The sequence below is a fragment of the Podarcis bocagei genome, assembly GCF_964188305.1.
Source record: "Podarcis bocagei genome assembly, chromosome: 1".
Classification (NCBI taxonomy): domain Eukaryota; kingdom Metazoa; phylum Chordata; class Lepidosauria; order Squamata; family Lacertidae; genus Podarcis; species Podarcis bocagei.
This window is the reverse complement of record NC_138125.1, coordinates 74,141,473-74,168,215: the sequence shown is the minus strand read 5'-3', so window position 1 is coordinate 74,168,215 and position 26,743 is coordinate 74,141,473. Positions and strand designations below refer to the sequence as shown.

The window sequence follows — 26,743 nt, the reverse complement described above, 5'->3', positions numbered from 1 at the left end:
TCATTGAAATCTGAAATGGTATCCCTGCCTGTTCACTGCATTTTACTCCATCACACATTTTTCTTTCTTCTAGTACTTTAATAGGGAATTTAAGGCTTGCAGAGTCTGGCTCCCCCAAAAAGAACTTTCACGCAGCAATGAAAACATCAGGAAAAAAACATTATTTTTGAGGTTTCCATATAAAACCTAAAATGAAATGGTGCCAGATATTTAACTGCAGTTTGGTAATATTCCAGTGACTACATATAGAACTGTTTACTTTGTCTAGGACTGGTGCTTGAAAATCTAGTTAATTCCTCAAAATGAATTTTAGCAAACAGGGCCATATATTGCTTTGCTAAGAATAGGTGACCTAGGCTTAAGTGAAGTGAAATGTGAATAAGAGAGAAGCCCTACACTCAATACTTGTTTCAAGAAGAAGAGATACCACTGGGGTGCATATCTGCTTGGAAACACACCCTCTGATGTGGAAGCCCTTCTCCCTGATGTGTAAGAAGTGGCTGCTTACTCCTGCTTAGGGAATTTTTTTATTTTCCTATATTAGGTGTTCCAGAGTTAAATCCTAGCATTGAAAACACCTGTAGGGGCTCAGGCCTCAGAGGAAACTGATCCCTGCCCCTACTGAGCTCTTGCGACATTTTGAACTGGAAATTAAAAACTGAAAGAGATTACTCATGTATTAGTTCCCATCCGCACACTACTCAACACACAATTATTTTGTTTCTGCTGGAATCTTAACTGAAACTCACAATGCAGCCTCAAAGGAGTCCCCTGCTGCTGATGATTACAGAGAATCCCACTTCCTGCCACCTAAGCCCGTGCAACTCCCTCATTTTCACCACCCTGCAGAGATAAATAATGTATATTAATGTGAAAATATCAACAGCAGAATCTCTTAAATAGTGTTTGCAAAAATCAAACCTCTCTTCAAATCAAAATGATGCACATCTATTAATTTTGACCAAGGAAAGAAGAAAAACTCAAAATCTCCATGAAAAGGCTTTTGAAAAGTGTTAGATCCTCTCCTTGGAAAAAAAGTGTAAGTGGGCTATAGATGGGATATATTTCTAAGAAAGAAACAAATAAACAGCCTCAAGGCTAGACCAGAAAAGCCTCTTTAAGGATGAGGCTATAAAGTGAAAATTGGCAAGGCTGGATCTGTTTTGCTTGCTATGCCCAAGTCATTAAATTGAGTAATGTAGAAAAACAATTATTTGCATCTTAATTATCTGAAACTTCTTTATATTCCAAGGCATATTCCACAGAATCTCTGCCTGCCTGGGTTTGGTTTTTTTTATGCTGCAGCAACAGCAATGGGAAGTGTGCCCAACTGGACCCTGTTGCCAGAGAGAGAGAACATCCCTTCCTTGCCTTTGGGGTGGCATGGATTCCTCTTCTGACTCTGCTTGCTCCTTTCCCTCATGCACTACAGTGCAAGAGGATCAGCCCATAAACTGGACAGATCTTGAAATAAATAGCATTGCTACTTCCCCCCCCTAACGATTCACCTCATAAATTTCCAGCAAGATTTAAAGAAGTGAAAGTATACTGTTTTAACTAAGTCATTGTGGTGTAGTGGATTGAATGGAGACTTAGATTGGGATGATGCAGCTTCAAACCTCTGTCTGGCCATAAATTTCACTGGGTGGCCCACTCTCTCTATCCCAGACTAGCCCACCTCACAGATAAAATTGGATAATCTTCTGGTTTGCGACTAGGGTATTTGAGGAGCCACCTTTTTCTGTCTATTGATTGCAATCATCTTCTGAGGCCCTGTCCACCAAGGCAGGGGCAGTTAGAGGGGATATAGGACAGGGCCTTTTCAGTGGCACTGTCCTGATTGTGGAAACTCCTCCCTAAGGACACGAGACTGGCTTCTTCTGTATTGTCTTTCTTAGGCAGATGGCAGGTTTTAGGCAGTTTTCTTCCACCAGGTTTTTACGTCCCCTGTTGCTTCTATTTATATCAAACTAAAACCTTGATTTTGATTCTTCATGTTATGTACTCAGGTCAAAGACCCTGATGAAGTTGCACTACAAGTCAATGGATTTTAAGCAGTGATGTAGTTTCTCACACAAAAATGGGGTATTTAGTACAATTAATCATCTGTTTTCTTGTTTTCTTTTTAATGAACCTCATGTGGCCACATCTAACTATATCAAATACCTCTGCTCAAGTCATATAATATTAATACTATTGTTGCCCTGGTATAGACTTTTTTTTCCCAGAGAAGTGATCCTGCATTCTCTCACTGAACAGGCCCATAATTGTATAAATTAAATAATCCATAACATGAAAGCTTCTGTTTATATCTGGTAGGCTTTATTTTTAATCTTACAATCCATAATCCTGTAGATACGTTTTACCTGCAATGAAGTCAAGGAACTTCTTCTGACTCTATGGCTAGCATACAAGGTTCTAATATTCACTTATCAAAAAAAGCAATAGGATGCCTTGCAGGGAATTGGGGGTGGGGGGCGGGTTCCCTGGTACTTCTCATTTGGCAAATTCTTCTATACACAGCTAGACGGTAGTCCTGCTATTGCAGCTGTGCTGGACTGAGGTCCCTGCACTGGGGCAAGGGAAAACATTATTCCATGGAAGACAGTTGATCCAGTGTTTGGTGACACCACTGCTTTCCAAGGATGTATTTATTTGGACCTTGTTTGTCATAACTTCTCATCAACTTGGTTGCCGAGATACCTGTCAATCACGTTAAGCAGGCACCTTCAAGGTATTGTTTTTGGTGCTGATTTTTAAAAAATCAGGGTTGGCATAATGTTTTTGTTTGGTTTTTGACTCACATAACATGAATATATCTGTTTATCAGATTGAATGAGAATCAATTGTGATATAGTAGCTAAAGTCTGAGGGTGAGTTAAGCCTTTTGTACAATGGGTAGTCCTTAGCAAGTCACTAACTCAGCTCAGCTTACCTCGTAAGTTTGTTGTGAGGATAAAATGGGATTTCCCTCATTCATGTTGTACAGCAGTGGTGCCGACCAAAGAAGGCCAGATTTGATGAAGTGAACATGGGTGAGGGCAGACCAAAGTTGTTCACCTTTTTTTTAGAATTGAAGTTGTTGACCAAGGGCTTACCATGGAGTGACATGGAGTGGTCCATTCAACTACTGGATTACAGACAGGTTGCCATTTCCCTACATATTTGTCTTTCCCAACTACAGTGGTGCCCCGCAAGACGAATGCCTCGCAAGACGGAAAACCCGCTAGACGAAAGGGTTTTCCGTTTTTGAGCTGCTTCGCAAGACGATTTTCCCTATGGGCTTGCTTTGCAAGACGAAAACGTCTTGCAAGTGTTCCGATTTTTTTTCGCTCCCCCCCCTTTTTCTAAGCCGCTAATAGCCTTTTAGCCGCTAATCCGCTAAGCCTTTAATAGCAGCTAAGCCTTTAATAGCCGCTAAACCGCTAATAGCGCTAATCCGCTAAGCCGCTAATAGGGTTGCTTCGCAAGACGAAAAAACCGCTAGACGAAGAGACTCGCGGAACGGATTAATTTCGTCTTGCGGGGCACCACTGTAGCAGCTTCAGCCCCTTCTGCAGCTGCCCAAAAGCATCTATGTACGGTATGTTCCTGACTCTGCTTCTGTCTCCTTTGCTCATTCATAGACTTCAAAGGAGCCCAAATTACTCCTTAGACTACTGGGCTACCCATATTTTATTGCTTACAGGAACAATGAGATTGCAAAAGGCAATATCCATTCAGATTGCAAGGTTAAGTTTTTTCTGCTGTTCCCAAAATATGGTTCATAGAATCATAGAGTCATAGAGTTGGAAGAGACCACAAGGGCCATCGAGTCCAACCCCCTGCCAAGCAGGAAACACCATCAGAGCACTCCTGACATATGGCTGTCAAGCCTCTGCTTAAAGACCTCCAAAGAAGGAGACTCCACCACACTCCTTGGCAGCAAATTCCACTGTCGAACAGCTCTTACTGTCAGGAAGTTCTTCCTAATGTTTAGGTGGAATCTTCTTTCTTGTAGTTTGGATCCATTGGTCCGTGTCCGCTTCTCTGGAGCAGCAGAAAACAACCTTTCTCCCTCCTCTATGTGACATCCTTTTATATATTTGAACATGGCTATCATATCACCCCTTAACCTCCTCTTCTCCAGGCTAAACATGCCCAGCTCCCTTAGCCGTTCCTCATAAGGCATCGTTTCCAGGCCTTTGGCCATTTTGGTTGCCCTCCTCTGGACACGTTCCAGTTTGTCAGTGTCCTTCTTGAACTGTGGTGCCCAGAACTGGACACAGTACTCCAGGTGAGGTCTGACCAGAGCAGAATACAGTGGCACTATTACTTCCCTTGATCTAGATGCTATACTCCTATTGATGCAGCCCAGAATTGCATTGGCTTTTTTAGCTGCCGCGTCACACTGTTGGCTCATGTCAAGTTTGTGGTCAACCAAGACTCCTAGATCCTTTTCACATGTACTGCTCTCAAGCCAGGTGTCCCCCATCTTGTATTTGTGCCTCTCATTTTTTTTGCCCAGGTGCAATACTTTACATTTCTCCCTGTTAAAATTCATCTTGTTTGTTTTTGCCCAGTTCTCTAATCTGTCAAGGTCGTTTTGAAGTGTGATCCTGTCCTCTGGGGTGTTAGCCACCCCTCCCAGTTTGGTGTCATCTGCAAATTTGATCAGGATGCCCTTGAGTCCATCATCATGGTTGAGGGAAATGTGTAGACCCAGCTGAGCTGTGGTTCTCTACAAGTATATTTCTAGGTGCTATATTATTGAGGTGGGTGGTAGAAAGCAAGAAAAGTTGTTCCCACCCAGTACCCTGAAAGTACCTCCACCCGGGCTTCCTGGGGCTGAGATTGTCTTGCCTAAGCTCCTGTGTCCCTATGTGGTTTAGGGATTTTTCTGCCACAGACTCTTTTGTCCCTGCCCCAGCAATAGCTCTGTTGTGGTTTCATTGTGGGCTCTAGTTCCAGTCATTTTCTCAGCTATCCTTCTCCATCTGTATATGGGAACAGCGACCTACATGTTTGGGGAGTTCTGATAGTGACTGAAAGGAGCATCTCCTTCTTTTGAAGGCAAGCTTATTCTCTCTTTCTCTCTGTGGGTGAGGTAGAAGCAGGGCCAGGGCCAGGTAATGGGCACTGGGGAGCCAGGGAGGAAGGCTCTTTCTCTCCATCCTCAGCTTTTGTGTGTGGAAATAATATGAGGCTGGTTCACATGTTTATCCAATATACAAATAGTGTATGAACATATACAGTGTTGTGTATTAATAAGGCATATGTGCATTGAGCTAATAATATGAAACATCCAGCCTCAGAATATTTCTACCCCTTTGGACCTTCACTTATTTAAGCAATTCCAAATTCACATGTATATGTTTGTCATAAATGTATTCAGATGTGGGTTGCATCTGCTCACATGGCAGAATGCATGTGGGTGGGGCGGGGGTTGAGAAAGTAGAAAGCATACTTATAGAATTATAGAATCATAGAATGGTACAGTTGGAAGGGATCCCAAGGATCATGTAGTCCAACCCCTGGCAATGCAGGAATCTCAGCTAAAACATCCATGACTGATGGCCATTTGACCTCTGCGTAAAAACCTCCAAGGGAGGAGAGTCCACAACCTCCCGACAGAGACCATTTCATACTTCTTGAAACCCAGTCATGCCACTTTAGGGGCAGGATCATAACTCAGTGGTAGAGTACATACTTTTTATGCTGAAAGTCCCAGGTCCAGTCCTTGGCATGTCTAGATAGGACTCCTGGTTGAAACTCCAGAGAGCTGCTGCCAGCCAGTGTAGACAGTACTGAATTAGATAGTTCAGTGATCTGTTGCAGTATAGGGCAGCTTCCTAGGTAAGACCTGTTGAAAAAGGATGAAGTGTAGACGAATGGGCAGATAGACAGGAGACCCAGCTCAAAATCTAATATCAGTCATGAGCCTCAAAGCTCCTGTGCACATTGAGAAATTGCTTCTTAACATGTGGAAATTCATGTGGAGTATTTTAGATCATAATGGGTATTTGCCCTATGTTGTACTCAGGGTTATAAACCCACCTCATAGTGTGTAGGTTTTGTGTCGATTCCCACATATGTAGGAATCTGATGGCTTCAAGTGGCCTCACTGAGGCTCAGTACATTTGAAGACACTTCTTACTATGAAAAGTACTACAGATCTGACAACAACAATTACTTGAAAACAACAGTTAAGGTGAACATTGATTTTCCATCCTGCCTCCACCCGCACTCTCTGCAAATGACACTGAGTAAAATAACTGCCAGCATAATTGCTTTGCTCTGCCCTATATAAGGCAATATTATCATTTAGATGATTGTGCACAGCAAAGGTGTGGATCTGAATGTGAGCTTCATTTGTGTAAGCAGCCAGCACCTGGGATCCAGGCACAAGCTGTTCCTACCCCCACAACGCTCCCCCTGTCCATGTCAGAAAGAGAAACATGACACTCTCATATTGTTTTTAACGTGCAGAGCTCAGCCTGCAGTTTGCCTTGCTAAGAAGTCCTTGTCATTATGAATGTGCATTTATGAGTGCATTGTACACAATCCTGGTATGCAAATGTGGAGCATTCAGAGAAGTGAAATCATTCTGTGTTATTATTATCTTTGTAAATTACATCTTAAGAGTTGCTTGGTTGTGTGTGTGTGTGTTTTTGAGGACTTTATGATGGCAGTTTAGTCTCAGCCATGTAGCACAAAGTGTTTCTTTCATTATTAACAATAACTGAGCCAATGAAAATGCTTTTAAAAATACACCAGACAAGCAGTTATCCGGCTCTTCCTTTTCAACATCCACAAACCATCTTTTAGCATCTTATAAACCAGCATATAAAACAGCTTTGTAAACATCTGCTTTTCATTGTTAATTGTCAGGAAAAATTAGAGGCTTAAATGCTTCTTTTGCAGCGCTTCTTAATCCTGTAAGAAAAGCGCTAGATTCTCACCACTCTCCCTTTTCTAGAGCAGGTCCTTCAGACTGTCGTTCCCCCCCACACACACCTTTGTAAAATAAATAAATGTTGGCTCACATTTATTAATGGACAATTTAACATTTTAGATTTCTAAACATAACAACCCATTTCGCAGTGCTATGAATGAGTCACAGTGAATGCAGAATTTTACATATTTCCTGGGAGCTATAAAATGCAGTTTCTTTTATATTTTGATGCTTGCCCCCCAAATGCTTTTGAGGGTTGCTTCTATCTTTTTGAGGAAAACTTCAATGAAGTGCTAATAAAAATATGAAGACTTTCAAAATTCTCTATAAATGACTCTTCCCAGGAGCTGGTGAATGATAGCTAGCTGTAGGAAGCTCATAAATGAAACAGGCATTTTACGAAAAAGCGGGGATTAAAAATTGCAACAATGCTTCTTTAGTTATTTATCTAGCAAGAAGCACAATAAAAACAATCTTCTTACAGTATCATAGTGTTTTGTTTTTAAATATTTTTTCCATTTAAAAATTTTAAAATCCCATTTGTTTTTCCCCTTCAACCCTATCCTCATAATCAATGCTGGTGCAGTCTGCCTGGCAAAGATTTGCTTCAGGTACCGTTCACAATACACAGTAGCTGCATTATAGAAGTGGGTGGAAAGGCAATCTGTTCACAAAATATGTTCTACCTTTAAAAAACTATTACCCTTACTCTAGATTTGCCACATTTAAATCTTCTCCTTTTGCTCCTCTACTCATATTGGGGGGGATATATCTCACAGTTTAACAAATATATGGTTTGCTCAGCTTTAAATCATTTTCTTCACTTACAGTCAGTCAATTAAACATTTACTCAGTGTATTTATTTTAATTTCAGACTCTTTAAAATATAAATCCACCCAGCTGCATTTTAACAGAAAGAGGTGCCTCAGAGTTAGAACTTTAAAAGGCAATGACAACAGGCAGATTATATATATATATATTTTCCCTCGGCCTTGGAATTATTGCTTTTATGTAAACATTGACTTTTTATTACAAAAAAAAACTTTAATGAAGAAAGAAAGAAAGGACACAAACAACAGTATTATAAAACATAATATTGCTGTGATTTGCTTACAGCAGTCATTGCCAGTCTGGTGCCCTCCAGGGATTTTGGACGCAACTCTGTGCCAAGGCTGCCTGAGGCTCAAGAGTTGTAGTCTAAAACATCTGGAGGGCACCAGGTTGGCAAAGGCTGTAATGCTGGAGCTAGAATCCCATTACTACCTCCTGATGTAATGCTTTCAAGGGAACTGATTATTGTCAATGTAGTCCATAGGGTAAAATTACATAACGCTGCTTAATGCATTTGTGTATTAATTTCCATGGTATCATAAATCTAAGAAGCCTTAACATTTCATATCGCATTAGAATGTAAAATCTCTTGTTGTAAAGGCTGTGTGTTTACTGTGCAAATAAAAATGCCCCTGTCTTTCAAGAGCTGTTGATAGAAACACTGGAAGACGCTACCTGTAAAATGACTTCATTCAAGTTAATCTGTAATTAAACCCTGATAATATTTGAAGATTCTATTTAAGAATGTTTTGCTATTGCAATAACATATAGTCTTCATTTGTAATGTGCTAATGAGCACTTTTAAATGTTAATGGATAATTCTTAGGTTCATTTGCTAATTATTCAGATAAAGAAATCAACACTGTTGGCCAATTCCTTCAAACCTTTCTCGCAGCAAGTCCATTTGCTGTTTGTACTTCCACAACTTTCAAAAAGTTAAGCATAAGTAAAAGTTAAAAGAATTATGACATTTAAGCTGAAAATTGAATTCATTTAGAACCCCCTCTAATACAATAAAGCATTATTAAATAGAGAGGCGAATGAGAGCCCTTCTTTTGACCAAAATCTACTTAATTTACATTTTAGAACAGATGTTAGCTAAGCATTTTACTAATTTTAACTACCTTCACAGGGTGATATTCCTAATTACAATGTTTAATCCTTTACACTAAGGCATGCCATTGTTACTATTATTCTCTGACTCCATAAACTCTCTTACTTGCCTTTTTTCCTTCTCTATGCAGCTTTCAAACAATTTTATTAATTTGATATCTTGCTTCTAGAGACATCTACTTGGAAGCTTCATCCAAGCATTTACCGGCTTGTAATGGGGAAAACATTGGTTCTAAGAATATAACTGCTAGCTATTAAGTACTATGATATATAGTACATTTTTCTTTTAAGGTAATAATAATAAAAATATTAATAAATAAATTTATAATTATAATTATAAGCATTATTATTGAATGTGGGCAAAGTGGGATCAATATGCATGTATAATATATGCACATACAACCAGCATATAGAAAGTTTATATAAATCAATCACTTCTGATAATGTTTTCCCATTCAGGCATCTACACGCAAGTGACTTAGACTACTCTTGAAAGCATGGGAATTTGGCTAGAGCACAGATGTTCTTGTGCTCCTTTATTTGTTTAAATGGGACTTGTGCAGACAAACTTTCCAGCAGGTTGTGTTTTAAGCCCTCACTCACTGATTTGCCCCATGGATGTGTGTGGAATGAAAGGCAGTTAGCTTAATTTAGCTTTATCCTGCTTTCTATGAATCATCTATATGTCATCTATATGTAGATGCAGCTATAGCTTAAGGAATGAAACAAATACTGTCTCTACACAGGTACAGTATCAATTGATTTAGGAGTCTTAGAGACTTCACAATTTGACTACTGAACTGGGGCAAAGTAATAATTTTATTTGTGTGACCACAGGCCATAACAAGCTAAACTTGGCTGACCCCATAAACAAATAAGGAATGCCCTTTGCCAGCAATCCAGATCTACACCAATCAATGGAAATTGTGTCATTGATTTCCCAGGCTTGCAGACAGCAGCCTGTGATTCAGTATTCCTGGAGGCGATAAGCACTTAAGATTTTCACATCTGCTTTGGAAGAAATGTTTTTTCCTCTGCACAGGCACTTTTTTTAATATAAGAAAAGACTCAGAAATCAGGGACATTACTATGTACACTAGAGTAATCATCAATTAGCTGGCTTGGCTGCAGTAAGGAATTATGGTTGCTCAGGGCCTTTGCTGCCCTACTGCAGAGCTTCCTTAACTTCTACTTTGCAGCCCAATCCTATGCTTGTGTACTCAGAAGGACTTTCTTTGCAGGTACAACATTATCCTATTTTGGCAGAGAGACACAAAACTTCTTTAGAAGCTCTGGGTACATGCACTGGTGGCTGCACAACTAGAGATGATTAGAGAATATGAAAATCTGAGGCAACATACCTGTAAGCCCTCTGGAACTCAGCTGGACTTACTTCTGAGTAGGCAGTGGATAGGAGTTCTCAAGTTTCATATTTGAGAGCTGTCAAGGACTTGTACTACTATTTTATTTTTTTAAAGACATGTTCAAAAGGAAGTTTTCAAAATAGTGAGGCCAGTTTTTCTTCCAGAGATGTATCCAGAAAGATCTATCTAGTGATGGCTGGATAAAAGAGCACAAATTTTGTTTTGTATTTTCTGAAACAGCACCTTCCTTGTTCACCACGTTAGCTCTCCCAACTCTCGCTTTTCTCTTAAATGTTAGCTATTTTTAGTTTCCTTAGCATTGAGGTACCCACCAACCTGATGTACCACTTGTTGCTCAGATAGCAGAGAAATGGGAACAACTATTTAAAAAAGAAGATACTTGACTAATCTCCAAGTAAATAGGTTGTCTGTTGAGGGCAACCTGCCGAAGAAAAGTGAATTGTCTCCAAATGAGAATGTTCTGTCAGGCAGGTGATAAGAGGCTTTGTCTACAGGTGGTGGTGGTGGTGGTGGTGGGGTCAATTTATGCACAAACGACTTCCTGTACTGCATACACAACCCCTGGGCATTCCTCTCTAAGTATTTCTGCTCAACATAAACTCCCCCTGGTATTTGACGCTAAAATTTGCCTTTCATACTAGCAGATCTTACGTGATAGCATTATATGAGGAATCTGTCAGGCCACAGTGCCAACCTGCAGCACCCATAGATTTTCTAAGTTAAGGGTTCTGAGAGTAAGGCGTGTATTTGCATAGTTACCAAGGAGTAAGTCCTATTGAACTCCTTGGCACTTCCGAGTAAAAACATACATACATAATTCCGCGGTATGAACGGTTCCGAGGCCATGCTTGTTTTCTTTGGGGTGAAGTACCGTTGAACCACACAGGGGGTCTTACTTCAGGATAAACATTCACAGTATCGGGCTGCAAAAAGCGTCGACACCCTTTTAAGCATTTTACTTCCCCGAGACTACTTTTTCTTTTCCCTTCTCGGTTGCACATTTTGTTGAAATGTGTCTAAGAGCAACAAAAGGAACTTTGCGCGAAAACTCAGGAAAGAGCTGTGTGATCTGATCGCGTCTTCCTTGTTTGCACTGGGCTCTTGAATGAGTTGTAGCTTTCAGCTTCCTTTGCAAAGGGGCGAAAGAGAAATCTCTCCCCGCCCACCCGGGCTCGTTCAAATCCAGTCAATATCAGTTCTGGTCTCCCGAATCACATGGCTGGGCAAGGCTAATTGATATTATCCGGGAGCAGCCTGAAGAATCAGGATTTAAGTGGGCGGAGATGGAGTAGGAGGGAGAGAAGAGGATTATCAGAAGAATTTCCCTTTCTTTTATTTATTTCAGGGTTGATAAAGCGTACAGAAATTGAATGTTGGGAAATGATACCAGATCCTAAAGCAGCGTTTAGAACTTTTTTTTTTTAAAAAAAAAAAAACCGTCAGGAATTAAAATGCTGCAGAAATAAAATAAGACTTGGGAAGAAGCCTCGTTGTGTAGCTCTTCAGGCACGTACAGCCCCGAAAGGAAAAAGCAACTCCTCTCGGAGTCCGAGAGATCCCACCACAGAAGGGAATCCCATTGGCCGCTTCCGCGCCCTCAATGATGCTCATCTTCCTGGGTGATCTGATCTGATGCCCTTCTGTTCTTAACTGCCTTCTGCCATTCTCATTAGAAAGGTATTCAACTTCTCTTCCCAGTTCTTACATTACTTTCGCAATGTTCTTAACAGGACCCTTTTTTTTCTTTAATGGCTTTGCAAAGCGGTAATCCTTAAACGCTCCATTGGCAGGCTTTGGATCTGTGTCCCCCCCCCCCCATCCTCCCTCTATTTTTTTCCTTACATGCCGCGGCTGCTATTCGGGGGATGGCCTCGAGGTGGCGTTTTAGGCACATAAACAAAGGCTTCTCCAAAGCGGCGACGGCGGAGCGCGCGCGTCTTTTCTGCAGTTTACCTCTTATTAGGCTAACGGTGCCGCTAATGTTTTGGTTTTGTGATCCGTCACGTCTGCCTTGTTAGGGGGGAGAGGGGGAAGCGCGCGGCTCCAGAGAAGCTCCTGACTCTCCTTGCACGCCGAAGAGCGGCACGATTTCACCAAAGGCTCAGTAAAACCCAGCAGCCCCTGCCCACTTTCTTTTTGGGAAAAAAAAACTAGGCTTATTATTTATTTTGTGTCAGTTTGTAGGAGCGGGAATTGACACCGCAGAAGGAGCGTCTTAAGACTCCCAGCTCAGCTCCACCTGGCGCTCCGTGGCGGAGCGGACTGCCCACCCGATGTCTGAAGGCGCGACCGTAAATAAAGAGGGAGCCCCCCACACAGCCCAGCTTACCTCCCAAGAGCGAAGGGCAACCTCGGGGGCGGAGGAGGAGGAAGAGGGAGCCATCCGAGGCATCTGTCACTCGATCAGTCCTTCCCGTCTCTGCCTGGCGGTGACAAACTTGCAGGACGCCTCGATCGCCTCCCCCCCCTCCCTCTCTCTCTCTTCATCTGCTCCGCTTTCCCCAAGTCAGCCTTAACCCATCCACAAGTCAACCGACGGTTCTTCCCACCCTTCCTCCTCATCCCACACGCCTTTCACTGGAGGCTGGGGGACCAGCAGTCCCACGCATTGCCTTCTCGCCCCCCCCCTCTCCAACCCCCCTCCCCCCACCGCCCCAGTCAACGTCCTCCCCTAGAGCGCGGAGCAACCAGCCGGTTGTCAGGATGACATTTCCCCTGTAAGGCTCTCTTTTTGAGACCCAGGAAGCAGGTAAGGATGCCAAGGACGATTCTGGCTGCGCAGGGCTTGGAGCAGAAGGCGCGAGAGCAGAGCAGGGAGCGAGAGCGAGGCAGAGGGAGGCCGGCAGGCAGGCAGGCGGGCGGGGTGGGGTGGGTGCGTGGGACAGGGCGCCCCGGAGGGGAGCTGCCGAAAACACGTCTTAAACACAAAAATCTCCGCGGGCTCCTTTGCTCTTCTTCTTCTTCTTCTTCTTCTTCTTCTTCTTCTTCTTCTTCTTCTTCTTCTTCTTCTTCACTTCTTTGCCTTTGCGTTTTGGAAGAGCTCCTGAGGTCCCACGCGCACTTCCCGCACTTTTGGTGGCCCTTTCCCAGCTTTTGATCCTCCCTCTTTTGGAGAGGTGATGGGAGGGGGAGAGTTACCCTACGATTAAAACACACACGCACAAAATAATTACGAGTGGTGTTGTCTTGACCCCTGGAAGTTTGCAGAGCCCGGGAGCAGCCCACCATGATCACAGTCACCACCATCATTTACCTTCTTCGAGTACCTTCGCGGTAATAATTATTCTTGGTTGCTTTAAGTGCAATACATTTTATTGCCTCAGAGACCATCTACTGTTTGATTGAATTATTCATATCCCCCCTCTTTTTTGGTGTAGAAGACTGCATCTGGGGACTCTGATGTGACGTGTATATTTTTTTCCTCCTCCCCCCCCTCCAGGAACAAAGGGAATGTGGAAATGAAAGAGAGAGGGGAGAGAGGCTGGCAGATGTGATGAGCTGCGGCGAAGGTGTATCCAGTTTGGCACTCCCCCTTCCTTCTCCCTCTCTCTCTCCCTCTCTCTCTCTCTCTCTCCTTGCTCTCTCTGCAGCCTCGGTGAATCACAGCCTTCCTCAGGCAGCCTGCCCTCTCGCACTGTAAGTACCCCCAGCCTGCTCTCCGTAGCGGCAGCACCGGCAGCATGCAAATCCCAGCCTCTCTCCATCTCCCCCCGCTTTGCCTTTGCGCTGCACGTGGAGCGCGAGAGGGGTCTTCCCAACCAACTGTCCCAGGCAAGGGAAGAAGAAGTAAAGATTCCACGTGCAACTTTTCTTTCGAGCTGTCTTTGGGCGTTGGGGTGGGGGGGGGGGAGGACTCCAGCTGGCTTGCCAGGTTCCTGTTTTGTTATGTTTTCCCTGGGGGAGGAAGTGTAGCGGGGTGTTATTGGCTGGTGGAATTTCAGGCTTTTGTTGTGGTCGATCCCTCTCAAGCGTTGTAGATGAACTCAAAAGTGCCACTTCCGCTCAAGGGACAATACCGCGCATCCTGCCAATAGCCGACTGGAGGGATGATTAGATTTTGTTGTCTTAGGCTGTGTGGATGCAGAGGGGATGCGTGTCCGGTGAGTTATATGGGGTTGGGGTCCTTCTGCTCCCACAGATGCAAATCGCCTTGGGGAGGGAGTTTTGCGCTGTCTGGGGATTCAGAACAACTTCTGGGTCGGCCTGTAAGAGAACCATGTGCTCGCTTTTTGCCTGACTTAACTTTTTTTTTTGCCAATCGTGCGATTTTATTCCTAAATTGGTCCATTGAACATCATTCTCTTTTAATTAATTAAAAAGTTGCTTTTCTTATTACTCCTTCTTCCTCGAGTTATTTTCCTCAGCCTGTAAAAAAGAGAAATAAAAAAGAGAGTAGACTTTACCCAGTGGGGTAAGTTTTCCACAAAACTTTACTGGCAGCTGAACCCCGTTGAGTTGCGCCCGGTCCTACTTAAATTTACTCCGACATGTTAACCTGAGCTCAGTGGAAACTTGCTGCCCCTAATAAAACTGTTTAAGACTGCAGCCTTTCTTCCAAGCAAAGCATCCTTGCCCAGTTAGCCCTGCCAGCTTCAGCGGGATTTACTCTCAAGTAACGAGGGAGCGGTTAGGATCGTAGCCTCACGCCTTGTTGTGCTTTCATAGAATGAACGTGGTTTTAGATCATCCATGTGCTTCTAGACGGGGGCACCGGAGATGTTACACACCTGGACTTGGGAGGCCTTAGGTTTTGGGGAGACTTGTCTGCGAGGCAGCGTGTTGAGGGTGGCAAGTGTGCCTCCCTCAGTTCTCCTGTGTGAGTCAGCAGTGTCAGGGAAGAGAGAGATTCTGCACCATTTGTAGAAAGTCTTGCGAGAACAGAACATCTCTCCCTTCCTAACCTTGATCTCAGAAAAGTTGAAGGTCCTGCAGAAGTTTCTAGCGGCATAGGCGCTCCTAACTGTGTGCATAGGATTTGGGCCGCACGTGGTAGCAAGTCCGAATCTTGCTCGTCTCCTCTTCATCCGATTCAGCAGCCCAGCACTAAGACTGTGGCTGGATGATCGGCATGAAATCGCCTGGTAGAGGCACTGGGGTTTTTAGTTTTTATTCTCCAAAGCCCTGCCGGGATTCCTTCAGCTTCCAGTAGGGGAAAGTCCCGTTCAGATCAAAAAGCCTTCTTCGGAGACCGGCATCCGATTCCTTAGCAGCTCGCAGTCACTTCTCTGGGATGACTTTCCCCCCCTCCTTAAAATGAGGCCGAATAACGGCAATATGGGACTTATTCCCATTGCGCAGTGTTTAGAGTAGGGCTCAGCCAGACTGGCGTGTTGAATTCTACCCTGAGGGCAGCGCAGTGCCGGGATACGTCTGTGTACCTCTTGATCTGTTTAATTCTGATTTCCGCACTTTGATATAACTAAAAGAATCGTCACCCCGGGGTTGCAAAAATTCCAAATGTCTCCCGCGGGCGAGTTTTGTTCTCCCTAAGTTTGGAAATATTTGTCGTGCGCTCTCAGCCTCCGGCGCTGCAAAAGATGCTCCCCAGTCGCCTGCATGGACATGAGTTTGGTTCCTGGTGCATCTCCCACCTGATGCTTCTTCCGTGCATTGATTGACACAACACGCCCGACAGGGCTCGGTAATGCAGGCATCCGAGGGCAGAGCATCAGGCAGCAGCCGGCGTTCCCTCGCAAAGTGCGCATTTGGGTCGTTTTCTTATAGATCTCGCTGCAAGGAAAGGCTAGCCAGGTTGGAATCGGGGTGTTGGGGGGAGGGGACACTGCAGGTAAAATTAAGTCTCTTCTTAGACTTTGTGCGTATTTTGGGTGCAGGAGTAGGCAAGTTTACGAATCACACAAGTCTCTCAACAGCAAGGGATTTGTTTTAGATCTTATCACTCGATGGGGGAAGAAATGTTGCTCCATATACATCTTAATAATTTGTGTGTCGATTTATTAACACAAGATTGGAAAAAGAATCTCAGACTTTATGGCAATTAAAATGTGGGTTTTTAAAAATGCACGAGTCTCCCTCATGATAATGTATAAACTAAACTAGGATAAATAAGTTTAGTGAAAATCGTGAAAGGCGCTAGGTGCAAACTTTGTTGGTAAGAAAACAATTTGAATGAAAGGAAAGGAATAGTCAAAATTAGGATGTGTTGTAGATGTGCAGTTTAGGAAATTTTGAGGAAAAAAGCTGTGCAGAAGAACCGGATAAATTAAAACGCGGGAAGAGAAACAGGAATGCAGGTTAGCAAAGGACTGCCTTTTTAACTGGGGAGGAATATCAGAATTAAAATGTAAACAAGAACTAGAAAATTTCTAGCGATCCCGACTTTTTCAGAGCAACCCTTTATATGTCTACCCAGAAGCAAGTTCAATTGAATGTAAGTGGACTTACTCTAAGGTAAGTGTACATAGGGTTGCAAACTTAAAACTACTTATTCCTCCGAAACGCGCATTTAAATGGGCCAGAATATTTTACGTGGTCTTGTTAGCGGATGAGAAAAGAAGAAACGCTTTCATTAAGTTTTGAAAGATCAATCTCCCCACGTGAATTGAAATGAAACCAGATTAGGGCAAGTTCGCTGTTTCGCTGTTCATCCCTAGGATTTGGGTGGCTGACTATATTGCGCCGAGCGCTCTGCCCAGGTAGGTGCTGGGATCCCAACCAAACCCGCCCATTTGGGGACTTCAGACACAGCAGTGATGCTCCATTCTTGGCCTTTTGGAAACGCGTGCAGCTATTTTGGAAACAGAAAAGTTCCCCCGTCTTGATCTGCGAAAGCAGTAGGTGGTGATGGGACCGGCCTGGCCCCCAAGCACAAAGGCGGACCCACAAAGCGCCTCTTCTGTTTTGGGGGCCTGGGGGGGGGGAGGCGGCTGCCCCCCGCGCGCCCTCCGCCTCGCATCCCCTTGCGTCGAGGTGCGAAGAATATCAAAAGGGCGAGAGAGGCGCGCTAAGTTTTTCCACTGGTGGTTGCTCACATGATCCCGGCGCCTCCTGGCACTTTGAAAAGCCTCTTTCAAGGGTTGACTGCCCCACACACCTTTTAAAAAAAATTCCTAAAAAGAAAATGATTGAGAGACTTTTCTCTTTCATGCAACATTAAACACCCACACCCCTCTTTTGGATTTATTCTCTCCATCTCTTCACAGTTCTACTTCTCTTCCCCAGCCTCGGCTTCTAATTAACACTTCTAAGGAAGTGAAAGTTCCTCAAATGCCTCCTCCCGTTGGTTTTCGGGCGATGCACCCTCAGGAACAGCAAACCAGCAGTTCAGCTTGAACCCATAACTTAGGGTCCTGTTCTCTTGGCCCGCTTCGAGCTATGCGCCAGTGTTCCTTTGCGACCGCCCAGCACCCGCGTATCAATTAATGTTTATTACTCTGTTTATAATATCCCCTCTTTCCTCCATCGCGGAACCCAGGACGGCGTACACGTGCTTCCCATGCGGTCTCCCATGCAGACGTTCGCCCTTTCTCGGTCCTGCTTAGCTTCAGCCCAGCGGGGGCCTCATGTGCCTTCGGAACACTTCGCAAGTCGCGATTCCGCCCAGCGAAAGTCGAAGGGGCCACTTTGAGAGAGTTGAATTCAGCGGAGTTCTTCAGCTCGACCCAAAACTCTAAAAAACACACACCCCTCTTCCTCCTTCTAGTGAACTGCCGCCTTGCATCTCTAGCGCACCCCGAACCTATCCGTAGTTGATGTTAAGTAAGGGAATAGGAAGTAATACCGCAATCCTAGCTAACCGTGTCTACGCAGAAGCAAGTCCCGGGTAAGTTAGTTTAGGGTTAGTCCGAGTAAACTCTTTGGATTTCTGTGACCAAGTGCGAGTGCCGAAGACCGCAGCCTGCCACCTGACCTTGCCTTCTCGAGTTTCGAGTGACTTCTAGCAGCCTTCTGCTGTATGTACTTACTCCGGAGTAAGCCCCACTGTTGTCAACGGAACTTCTTCCAAAGTAAGAGTGCGAGAGAAACTTTGCAGCCAGCCTAAGTCTTCTTTTACAACTCTCTCCGCCACCTGAGCATCCTGAAGAGCATTCCCAGGAAGTCAGTCCGTAAAGCTCACTGCGATTCTGTGCAGAGTTACTAAGTTGTGAGACTCACCGAGGTTGGCGAGACTTATTTCTATGTAAGCCTGCGGACGAGCGCTTCCCAGCGGGGTTTAGGATTGCAGGCCGCATTTCCTATATGAGCCTCTGTGTCTTCCCTCCTTCTAGTTTCTCTGCTGACCTCCCTCTTATTCCCGGCTCCTCTCCGCCTTTCTTCTGTTCTCGCACCCTCTACCTTGTCTTCCCCTAAAAGTTCCAGTACATAATGCGCGGGAAGGAAAAACCCTGCAGTCACTTCTCTTGGAAGGAAGGGTCCTCCCCGCCCCGCTCCCCCTTTTGACCCACTGGGCCACCCCCTTCCCCTCTCCAGTTTTCCATTAAGCCTTGCCTTACCGGTCAGTGTTAGTCGTGCAACTCAAGTAAGTACGTCTACAAGATCCCATTCTTAAGCACCATGGCTCGATAGATTCAAAAAATCATGCCGTATCATAGCTTTTACGCACCTCCCTGCGAGTAAGCCCCATTGATTTCAGTCAAGGGAACAACGCAGCAACTCTTAAACGCATTTACTGAATGTCCAAATGAACTCAGCGGCACATCCAGGTAAGTTTATGTAGGAGGATCGGCGTGCAGTTGTGTTTAAAGTCAATGTGGGTTCCTTCCTATCCCAACCTAATAGCGCCCTCCTGTATACGTCTACTCAGAAGAAAGACTCATTTGCTTCAAGTAAGTAAGTGGGGCATAGGATTGAAGGCTAAACATCAGTTGCCTTGAAAGTAATTCCTATTGATTTCAACGGGACTTGCTTGCAAGTGAGCGTGGTTAGAATAGCACCGAAGGTTAAAAGCGCGCGCAGCATGACCTAAGTAAATCCCACTGAAATCAGCCGGAAGCTTCTGAGTAAATAAGCATAGGATCTGGCAGCGCGGCTGTAATCCTATATAGTGGGATTTACGTCTGTATAAATATTCTTAGGATGGAGGTTTAATTAACCCATCTGCACATAAGATCCAGATAAATCAGTGGAACTCAACGGAAGCAACCAGGAGGGCACGATGCAGCCAAAATTAAGCACTTGCTTAAAGCTCTCATTTAAATGAATGTCCTTACTTTTGGCAGGATTCCCCCAGTTGCTTCCTTGACAGGAAGTTCTATTGAAATGAATGGGTATAACTTTAATTCTTCACACACGCGTTTGGCAGTGAGCGTCATTGACGGAACATAGCGGGGCTTACTTCGAAGTAAACACGCACAGAATGCGGTTGCACGGCTGACAGTCCGACTGACACATTTGCCACGGGAGTCTTAAGTTCCCTTAAAACCAAAGCCCCCAAGAGGGGGAGGGGGAGGTGAAGCGTCACTAAACGCTGAACACGTTTACTTGAAAGCAAATCTGATTAACTTCAGCGCGAACTATGTTCAGAGATGCGCGCTTAAGAATCTAGCAGCCCGGAAGGCTGCGGATTGTCCCGCTGTGCCCCAAAGTGTTTACTCCCAGGAAAGAGCGCGTAGGACTGCAGCCGTCTGCCAACCGCTCTGTGATGAGTGGCGACTGCGAAGGAAGGGGGAAGCGGGGGGGGGGGTGTGGATTGTGGCTAGGAGTGCGCGCGCGCCCCTGTTGTGGGGGGGAGGAGAGGGGAGAGGGAGGGAGAGAAAATGATATTTCACTTTCTCTTTTGTGCTCACTTTCTCCTGGGTCGTTCGGTTCCACGCTCCCCCCCCCCTTTACCGCTCCCTCCCTGCCTCCCGGCTGTGTGCTTGTTGGTGTGTGTTGTTGCCTCGTCTTGCCTTGCCGTCGGGGGTGGGGGTAAGAAGAGAGAAGCGGCGGCGGCGGCGGCGATATAGCAGCCCTGCCTCCTTTCGCCTTCCTCCGATCAATGCTCCTGGCCACTCACTTTCTGATGTTGCACGACGGGAAATGCTTTGAATACTTACGACATGGCCGCTCACGTTGATTGCCAAGATTGACAGCAGTAAACCAGCGCCTTCGCTTGTATCAGGAGGGGAGAGAGAGAAAAAGAGAGAGAGGCGGGGGGAGCAGGGAGGGGGAAGCCAAGCCCAACAACAAACAATAATGAACCCGATTGTAACTAAATCTCCAGGCAACCCGTCAGCAAACTTCTCCTGACGATCTGGATCCTGCGCATCCGTGGCCCGAAGAAACGCAGCCAGCCAGTAGCTCAGTGAATTTATTCCTTTCGTTAGTATTTCTGCAGCTTGTTTATCCAGCCCTACAGACACTCATTCACCTTTTCCTTCCTTCCGTCCGGCTACGGCAGTTTGTTTGTTTGTTTATTGTTGTTATTGTTTTTAAAGGAAGGACCCCCAAGGCTTATAAAACGCCACACTGGATCTCGAAGGAGGTAACTAGGAAAAGCAAACCGGCGCAGCGCTCGTTGTGTTGCTGATACCTGTTGTGGACTTGGTCGTGTGTGGTGCGCAGCCTGGTTGGGCTGGGGGGGGGGGGAGAGACGGCGGACGCGTTCCTTAGTCGTGTTTTGAAAAGGGGCTTCCACGTTTTGTATGTGTCGCTTTATACCAGAGAATACGGTATTGTTTCTCTCCCCCCCCCCTCCCCGCTGTCTTTTAAGGGCTTGCTGGTTGCAATTGACCAAAGCAGCAGCAGCATTAGCAGCAGCCGCAATAGCGGCGTCCGGAGGTAGATTGTGAAGTTAGGGAGATTTCTGAATGAATCCCCGGCGCGGCTGCTTAGTGCTGGACTTTTTGGGGAGGGCGGTATTGGTGGCGGCGGCGCCGACTGGGATGGGATGGGAAGAGGCGAACTGGTGGAGAAAGTCCTTACGCTTCTGACCTGGGGTGAGTTGCTCTGGGGAGGATCCTGAGGCTGCGTAAAAAAGATCCCGCTTCTCTCTGAAATCACAACACTGCTGCTGCTGCTGCTTCCCACCCCCTTTCCTTTCCGCCCTCCAAGTGGTGTGTCTATTTTAAAACGTAGTGACAGATCAGCGTTGTATTTTAAGATCACCCGCTGCCTGCGAACACATGGCGCTCTAGAGATACTGCGCGTAAGAGTGATACCAACAGAGGCAGGCGAGCGAGGAAAAATATAAAGCCCTTAAATCAATCTTTGGGAGCCTAAAGCTTCTGCCATTCCTCCGAAGTCCTCACCCTTGGAGATAGTAAGGATGAAGGAACAAGGGGGCTTTGCTAGCGCCTCTAATTTCTCTGTTAACTTTGTGGTGGTTAAACTTGCCGAGAAGTTCGCTGCTAGTGTGCTTATATATCTGTAGAACAGATCCTTAAGAGAAAGGGGGGGGGGGGGAGAGAGTATTATACCGCTAGGTGGTAATGCTGGATTTGACCACAGAGGGGCAGTGTATCGAGGATTTGCTGTTCCTGTGGTGCCTTATCTCTCCGCAGGCAGAGGCTGGGATAAAGTTATACTGAAAACTTTAAAATTGATATCACACCCTAATTTGTGTTCCACAGGGAGGGGGAGAGAGAGAAAAAAGAGTGAGAGCCCAACAACACACAGGGCTCTGCTTACACCATGAGAAGGGGAGCTCTTGGCTGCATTGTGGGCTCGCCCAACATTCAGCTGGGGATTTCTTGCTGTGTCTTAGCTCTCGCCGGAGGTCATGCAAATCGACCTTAAAAGAATGCATAAGCCATAAATTAAAATAAACCCCGTAGCCACGGGCTGATTCATAAGTAGACAATACCTAACCTGGACAAAACGGCTTCCTTTGCGAGCTGGAAGAAAAGAATAGTGCCTAAAGTAAACGCAAAGTAAGTTCCCAGAACGTATTTTCTTTTGTATTACTGTCGTCGTTTTCTGTTGTTATTTCGCGCAACTTTAATCTCAGGGAAACTGCCTTCAACCGCAGTTTTAAGCATACTTTGCAGAGATGGTAGGGAGGCAGCAAGGTGGTTTGGTGGGAGCGCTAGTCCCCCCCCTTTTTTTTCATAAGTGGTGCTTCTTGTTTGTCATTTTTGAAGAAGGATCTTTTTTTAAAAAAAAATTAAGATGGGTTTGATGTAATTTATTTTGAAGATCTTTCAATCTTCTATTGTAAATCTGGTTTGTCTCTGAAAAATTGCATGTCACTTAGCCAGGCATTGTGTGTGTGTGTGTGTGTGTGTGTGTGAGAGAGAGAGAGAGAGAGAGAGAGAGATCACCTGGTGCTTTTATTTTGCTTTACGTTGTATTGTTGAAATGTCGCCTTACAAATATTCCTAAAGTTATATATGAGAGAGGGCGTTTGGCAGGAGTTAAAAGTTCTCTGTTTGATCCAGTAGTAAAACAGGTGTGTGTGTGTCGTATGTATGGGACAGAGTACACGAAGGTGTGTGTATATAAATGTATACAACATGACACTGTACCACGCACACATACAACTTGCACGAGTGTATATAACGGGCTTTTTGTTGCTGTGAGATCTGAAGTCTTCCAGCTCTCCCCCGCCACCCCCGCCACCTTTGGGAGCGCCTTGGAGCCGCTTTGCAGCCGGGGTTCCTTGTGTGCGCGCGCGTCTGAGGAGCAGAGCAGGGCCTTGGGGTCAATCAGAGGCGCAGATCATATTGATTTGATTGCCGCCACCTCTCCTTTGCGGAGGACTCGTTTCCCGGGTGTGTTTTTTTTAGGGACGGCGAGAAGGAAGAGGTGGCAAATGTGAAAAGGCAACTGAGCGTTGTTGTGTCTGTGTGTCAGGGTGATCTCGCCGGGGCTTGGGAGCCTGCGGTCAGGAGATTAGCTACGTCCTCCTGGGTGTTCCCCCAAAAACACAGACAGGGAAACTTAACGAGATAAACAAGCGTATCTGCGCCTGTTGTTATGCAGATAAAGGAGACAGGTTGCATGTGGGTTTCTTTTTTTTAATAGCCCATCGTAGTAGGGTGAGCAGCTTTGAACCTAATTTTAATTTGAAAGGGGAGAGGAACGTACATTTAAAACATATTTTCATTTTTAAAAGGACGGTGTGATTGAAACTGGTGGGCATCTCGGTCTAAAGTGACTTTTTACATTTTGAAAAACCCTGTAGCTGGGTGGGTTTGACTGTGGTTGGGTGGGCAGGTGGTAGTGTTGTAGAAACTGCTTTGAGATTGCAGCTAGATTGCACTTGTTATACTGACTCCCTTGTGTGGGCTCATTGCATCAAACCGCTCTGCCACAAAGCAAATAGTTTTTAAGATGGACACAAAATTTGCCCTGCAACGCGAACCTCTGTCTAAAACGTTTGGAAGCCCTGTGCAAGATGATGTATCTTAAGACTCTTCTCCCTCGCTTTTTGGCATCCGATTTCTGTATGTATGATATCTCCCTTTTATAATTAGTAACCGTATCTCGAAGTTAATCTTTTTTAAAAAATTAAAAATAAATCTGATCCTCTCCTCCAATGTATTTTTAGGGAGGTACATATTTGAATGAAAATAATTAGGTTACTTGGATTACGTTTGCAGCTTGAAGTAGCTTGACACCTGGCAGAGAACTGCTTAAGCGTTTTCTTTAAACTCTGCCTCCTTCTCCATAACTGCGTTTCTTATAATACATTCTTGTGTTAAGTGAGAAAGGCTGTTTGTAAAACAATCCCCTGGCTAGTCCCAGTGTTGGGTGAAGCTGATCCTGTAATGGCATTTTGTTTTGAACAGTTGCTGTAGTTGAAGTTCCCTCATAAGGTAAGGTGGCACTGGCTCTCTGAAAGGAGGTCCAAATGCCACATTTATAATTAGACTGCCAATTCAGCACATTGTATCCATTGCTATACAGGGATATACTTGCTGTGTCTGGCCTCTCTCAATAGCCTGTATTCAGAATTAGCCAATTCAACTACTTCAACTTCGGCATCAAATTTAGAATAGGCAATGAGAGAACGGGAGGGGGGCTGAGAGAGAAAGCAAACAATAACTCTGCAATCTCTCCCCTCAGCTGGCCATGAAAGGCCAAAGAATATAAGGAGAGCAATTCATAACAATTGTATTGGGGAAGCCATACATCAAATACAATAAGTTTGGCGAGAGGAGTTTTGTTTTTTCCTTTTTAAAGAAAAAAGTTATTTGGGAGGAGGGAACTAAAATCAGCCAGTGTGGATACGGGGGGGGGGGGAAGTTCCTAGCATATATTTCTTTCTTTTTTAAAAAAATGGCCAAAGGATATAGGACAATTACACCTGTGCTTGCAACTGAACACAGGTCCTTGGGAAAACTGGCAGGAAAAGTCTTTAGCCCCTCCTGAGGACTATAAGAAGAAACTTTGCTTGCAGGCAGCAGCTCTCCCGCCCCCTGTGCAGTCAGTCACAAGGAGCAGAGCTTCAGGCAAGCCGTGGTTGCTGCTCCTGCAGCCGCCGCCGCCTCCTCCTGCTCGGCAGAGGGGCAGTTCAACGCTCTTCGGCGGAGAGCGGCGGGAATAGGCTGTCGGGGAGGGAGAAGGAAGAAGGTCATTTGCATTCTCAGGCCCTTCCTCTCAATCAACGACCTTCTAATTCCCGAGGAAGGAAGGCGCTGGCTGCCTTTAGGGTTAGCTGGCGATCCTCGCGCACGCGGCGGCGGGGGGGAGGGGAAGGGTGCTTCGCCGGCCGAACTTCTTCAAACTTAACCCACCCCCCCACCCAGCTCTGCTCTGTTGGAAGCGACCGCTGAGGAGGGATACAGAGGCGGCCAAGTGCGCCGTCGGCGGCAGGGTCCGCAGGGAAAGTGGGAGGTGAGGCGTCCGCAGGGGGTTTGGTGGTTTGTCTCCAAAGTTTCCCCACAGATGGCGCGGCGGCTCCGGCTCGTTGGGGGCGAGTGGCAGCCGCGGGCCAGCAGCGAAGAACACGCGCCGCAGCGCCTCTGCCTTGCAACACCCCTCGCCACAGCGGCGGGACTGGGCTGGGGGGCGGGGGAGCCGCCGCAGCCGCCGGCCACGCTTTATCTTCCTTTCAGTGCTGCTTCTCCAGGCAGGCTTGGCTGCAGAGTTTGCCTGGGCCTCGCTCCTTCCCCCTTGGCTTGCGCCAGGAGTGCCGCAACTCGTTTACACTGGATTAGCCCCACTGATCTTAATGCGACTGCTCTGGGACAAATGAGTTGTGTGACTGCTGCCTCCCGCCACTGGTGTCCCATGTAAACATGTCCCCCGCGCTGAACAGTGCAGACGTTGGCATTATAGCACCGCAAATAGGCTTGTATGTGTGCTTATCCATCTCTCTTATCTCACACACACCTCCACTCCAAACTCCACATACACACGCACACCTCAGGAATGTGTTAGCTATGCAGTATATTCCAGGAGTATATTGTCTCTTTGTGTAGTACTATATGGCTATTTGATTGCAATTTTAATTATTTATGTTTGTACACTGTTGCGTGATATCTTCTGAGAGGAGCAGTGTGGAAATGCCTTAAAATTTTCCTCTTTCCTAAACACATACTGGAAGTTGGACATTTGATAGAATGTTATTTGATAATATGATGTGGGTGTATATTTTGGTCACCTAAGAGTGTAACAGTTTACGTGAATGGAATGAATATTTCCATAGGGTGCTATGTGGCCAGCTATGAAGTTTGATTGACTAGGTTCAGGGAATGAGAATAACGATTCTGCTACAGCTATGCTTTATAGATTGGCCTTATCAGAAGCAAACCATACTGAATTCATTTTTATTACCGAGTAGGTTAAGATGTGTCTTAATAGTGTATGTATATGTTTCAATCTATAACAGTTCAGTGTTTGTGGGCGTTGAGTACATAGGTACACAATCCAATGTTCAAAACTATATAGCCTTCAAATAAGGGCAAGCTTTAAAAAATAATTGAAGATAATTGTATGATGTGAATATGTTGCAGTGCTTCATACTAAGGTATTAACCCAAAACAAAGGTCAGTTTTTGTGGCTTGGGCATGTCTATCTCCTATAGTTAGTCCATTTCTGACATTTTAACCAAATATGTTTTAAAGAGGAAAATAACGGTGTTAAGTTCAGGGTAACCTCTTTCTGTGGGGGTTGGAGAATCAATGAATGTGTAGGAAAAGCTGGAAAAGTGATGGAGATCAGGCCTTCGTACATGAGTAGAAATAACTGTTTTGCTTCTGGTGGACATAAAAAAGTTTCTTCAGTGAAAACCTTATTATATTTGCCAAGCACTTTAATCACCCTAGGAAATACCTCTTTATAAAGTATATCAAGGTAGCTAGCTTTTTATGTGAAATATCTGAAAAATAATTCAATGTTTAAACCCATCCCCAATTCATAGTGTGACTGCAGATAGAAAATTCAATGTGTGTCTGTATGTATGTATGCCTGTATGTAAGCCAATTCACAGTCAATTCTGTACAGAGCTGTTTTTAATGCTAGCTAATAACAGTATTAGATTGTCATTGTAAGGTAGATTCCAATTAGTGGTGCTTCCCACCATGAAAACAGAGACTTAAGTTTTTAGAGTAGCACTAGATTGATGAGATGTGAATTACAGTACTAATTCACCTGT

At 45.1% G+C, this 26,743-nt stretch overlaps 1 protein-coding gene and 1 long non-coding RNA gene across 12 annotated transcripts in view; one reads left to right on the top strand and one right to left on the bottom strand.

Moving 5' to 3' along the window:
- The window catches only part of SOX6 (SRY-box transcription factor 6), a 449,606-nt gene that overhangs the window by 12,204 nt on the left and 410,659 nt on the right, over positions 1-26,743 (top strand). For 2 of the 11 annotated variants that reach the window (XM_081204712.1, XM_081204707.1), the window contains exon 1: positions 21,558-22,073. The exons of 1 other annotated variant lie outside the window; for it this stretch is intronic. The gene's annotated coding sequence lies outside the window, so the exon portion shown is untranslated. Of the gene's footprint in view, positions 1-13,702; positions 13,900-20,593; positions 20,687-21,121; positions 21,141-21,551; positions 22,074-26,743 lie in introns of those variants that run through there. 8 more of the 11 variants (XM_081204706.1, XM_081204708.1, XM_081204710.1 and 5 more) reach the window with 8 other exon arrangements.
- On the bottom strand, positions 13,909-20,259 carry LOC308592930. Its single transcript, XR_014010660.1, has 3 exons — positions 20,010-20,259; positions 19,434-19,474; positions 13,909-14,628 (listed from the first exon to the last, which is right to left on the bottom strand). It is a non-coding gene; the product is annotated as an uncharacterized lncRNA (long non-coding RNA).